Source organism: Triticum dicoccoides, chromosome 3B (assembly GCF_002162155.2).
Source record: "Triticum dicoccoides isolate Atlit2015 ecotype Zavitan chromosome 3B, WEW_v2.0, whole genome shotgun sequence".
Lineage (NCBI taxonomy): Eukaryota > Viridiplantae > Streptophyta > Magnoliopsida > Poales > Poaceae > Triticum > Triticum dicoccoides.
Genome location: NC_041385.1, coordinates 5,117,203 through 5,121,241, shown reverse-complemented (window position 1 = coordinate 5,121,241; position 4,039 = coordinate 5,117,203).

The window sequence follows — 4,039 nt, the reverse complement described above, 5'->3', positions numbered from 1 at the left end:
TGGCGGCGAGGAGCGTCATGGCGCCGCCGCGGGGGAGGAGGGGAGGAGGTGGGGAGAGGGGTTAGGGTTTATGGACGGATGGATGGATGATTCTGTTTTGTGGGGAATGAACCAGCGGCGGATGGGCTTCTGGGCTTTTTTGTTGGGGGTTTGGGGCCTTCGTGTTGCATGCGTGCATGTCCTCCGGCCCGGCAGCACAAAACACCTCCAAGAGCTTCTATATCCAGCCCTCAAAAAAAAAAAGAGCATCTACATCCGGACGTCTTGAACCGGTCTCACACGCTCAGGCGGGCTGCTCGGTCACTGGCCAGTAAAAAAAATACGACCGCCCGAGCGCCTAAAACCGGCATCTAACGTCCGGACTGACCGACACCCCTTGTATCCAGTCCATCTGTGACGGCTATGGGAAGGCCCGGGCGCGTCCACGATGTCAGACTCATGGCCGGGTCCCATACAAAGTCTCCCAGATACCAAACGGTCTGACGGGTGTCTCCTCGGGTAGAGGTGTGAACGCCATGTGGCGCCGCTCCGGCTCGCCGCCCGAGGGCTAAAGTCTGGCTATTTAAGCCGGACGGCATCCCTCAAGCCTAGCCACATCCGCTTGCTCCCTCTCAGCGCCGCCAGCCCAAGACTATCTACTTCTCTCCCTCCCCGCCTCCCTCTTCCCTCTTTGTCCGCCTCTGCCATGTCCCGACAGAAGAAGACCACTATGCCATGGCCCGGAGTAGTGATTCCAAATTGCGGACTTGTCGGAGCCGGAGGAGGAGGAGGAAGAGGAGGGGAAGCAGCAACCTACGATGGAGCAGCAGCCGGAACCCATGGAGTGGGCGAAGTAGGAGCCGGTTGCGGGCTTCGCCATGGAGGACGCCATGGCAGATTACGAGACCGTCCAAGCATCGAAGATGGCGGAGCAGACCGCCATCTTTGAGTCCATCCAAGATGAGGCCGCCGTGCAGGCGAACTGGACCTTCATTCAACAGCACCGGGTAGAGACCAATGCGCTTTTTGTTGAACTGGAGGTGGAGGAGGAGGCGGAGGCCGACACGAAGGAGCCAGAGTAGGGGGAGGAGTTGCGGTTGATATCTTCGGCGACAACGAGTAGGATAGTGTAGGTTTTCATTGATCTACGTAGTACGTAGATCATTCTTCTGGATGGTTTGGATGGTTTTAAGATTCGAACTATGAGATATGTGAATGCAGAGAATAAATTTTAAGGGTTGCCTGGTCAATGCTCGTGCACTGTGTTTAATGCATGAAATAGAATTTGAACAGCAGGTACATGAAATCATAGCTAGAAGTGGATTAAAAATACTATATGTGGTCATTAGTCTAGGTTTAGCCCTTTTACAAGGAACGAAGAGGAGTCACATGCATGCAGGGAATACAGGTTGCGGGCTTCGCCATGGAGGACGCCATGGCAGATTACGAGACCGTCCAAGCATCGAAGATGGCGGAGCAGACCGCCATCTTTGAGTCCATCCAAGATGAGGCCGCCGTGCAGGCGAACTGGACCTTCATTCAACAGCACCGGGTAGAGACCAATGCGCTTTTTGTTGAACTGGAGGTGGAGGAGGAGGCGGAGGCCGACACGAAGGAGCCAGAGTAGGGGGAGGAGTTGCGGTTGATATCTTCGGCGACAACGAGTAGGATAGTGTAGGTTTTCATTGATCTACGTAGTACGTAGATCATTCTTCTGGATGGTTTGGATGGTTTTAAGATTCGAACTATGAGATATGTGAATGCAGAGAATAAATTTTAAGGGTTGCCTGGTCAATGCTCGTGCACTGTGTTTAATGCATGAAATAGAATTTGAACAGCAGGTACATGAAATCATAGCTAGAAGTGGATTAAAAATACTATATGTGGTCATTAGTCTAGGTTTAGCCCTTTTACAAGGAACGAAGAGGAGTCACATGCATGCAGGGAATACAGGTTGCGGGCTTCGCCATGGAGGACGCCATGGCAGATTACGAGACCGTCCAAGCATCGAAGATGGCGGAGCAGACCGCCATCTTTGAGTCCATCCAAGATGAGGCCGCCGTGCAGGCGAACTGGACCTTCATTCAACAGCACCGGGTAGAGACCAATGCGCTTTTTGTTGAACTGGAGGTGGAGGAGGAGGCGGAGGCCGACACGAAGGAGCCAGAGTAGGGGGAGGAGTTGCGGTTGATATCTTCGGCGACAACGAGTAGGATAGTGTAGGTTTTCATTGATCTACGTAGTACGTAGATCATTCTTCTGGATGGTTTGGATGGTTTTAAGCTTCGAACTATGAGATATGTGAATGCAGAGAATAAATTTTAAGGGTTGCCTGGTCAATGCCCGTGCACTGTGTTTAATGCATGAAATAGAATTTGAACAGCAGGTACATGAAATCATAGCTAGAAGTGGATTAAAAATACTATATGTGGTCATTAGTCTAGGTTTAGCCCTTTTACAAGGAACGAAGAGGAGTCCCATGCATACAGGGAATACAGGTTGCGGGCTTCGCCATGGAGGACGCCATGGCAGATTACGAGACCGTCCAAGCATCGAAGATGGCGGAGCAGACCGCCATCTTTGAGTCCATCCAAGATGAGGCCGCCGTGCAGGCGAACTGGACCTTCATTCAACAGCACCGGGTAGAGACCAATGCGCTTTTTGTTGAACTGGAGGTGGAGGAGGAGGCGGAGGCCGACACGAAGGAGCCAGAGTAGGGGGAGGAGTTGCGGTTGATATCTTCGGCGACAACGAGTAGGATAGTGTAGGTTTTCATTGATCTACGTAGTACGTAGATCATTCTTCTGGATGGTTTGGATGGTTTTAAGATTCGAACTATGAGATATGTGAATGCAGAGAATAAATTTTAAGGGTTGCCTGGTCAATGCCCGTGCACTGTGTTTAATGCATGAAATAGAATTTGAACAGCAGGTACATGAAATCATAGCTAGAAGTGGATTAAAAATACTATATGTGGTCATTAGTCTAGGTTTAGCCCTTTTACAAGGAACGAAGAGGAGTCCCATGCATACAGGGAATACAGGTTGCGGGCTTCGCCATGGAGGACGCCATGGCAGATTACGAGACCGTCCAAGCATCGAAGATGGCGGAGCAGACCGCCATCTTTGAGTCCATCCAAGATGAGGCCGCCGTGCAGGCGAACTGGACCTTCATTCAACAGCACCGGGTAGAGACCAATGCGCTTTTTGTTGAACTGGAGGTGGAGGAGGAGGCGGAGGCCGACATGAAGGAGCCAGAGTAGGGGGAGGAGTTGCGGTTGATATCTTCGGCGACAACGAGTAGGATAGTGTAGGTTTTCATTGATCTACGTAGTACGTAGATCATTCTTCTGGATGGTTTGGATGGTTTTAAGATTCGAACTATGAGATATGTGAATGCAGAGAATAAATTTTAAGGGTTGCCTGGTCAATGCCCGTGCACTGTGTTTAATGCATGAAATAGAATTTGAACAGCAGGTACATGAAATCATAGCTAGAAGTGGATTAAAAATACTATATGTGGTCATTAGTCTAGGTTTAGCCCTTTTACAAGGAACGAAGAGGAGTCCCATGCATACAGGGAATACAGGTTGCGGGCTTCGCCATGGAGGACGCCATGGCAGATTACGAGACCGTCCAAGCATCGAAGATGGCGGAGCAGACCGCCATCTTTGAGTCCATCCAAGATGAGGCCGCCGTGCAGGCGAACTGGACCTTCATTCAACAGCACCGGGTAGAGACCAATGCGCTTTTTGTTGAACTGGAGGTGGAGGAGGAGGCGGAGGCCGACATGAAGGAGCCAGAGTAGGGGGAGGAGTTGCGGTTGATATCTTCGGCGACAACGAGTAGGATAGTGTAGGTTTTCATTGATCTACGTAGTACGTAGATCATTCTTCTGGATGGTTTGGATGGTTTTAAGATTCGAACTATGAGATATGTGAATGCAGAGAATAAATTTTAAGGGTTGCCTGGTCAATGCCCGTGCACTGTGTTTAATGCATGAAATAGAATTTGAACAGCAGGTACATGAAATCATAGCTAGAAGTGGATTAAAAATACTA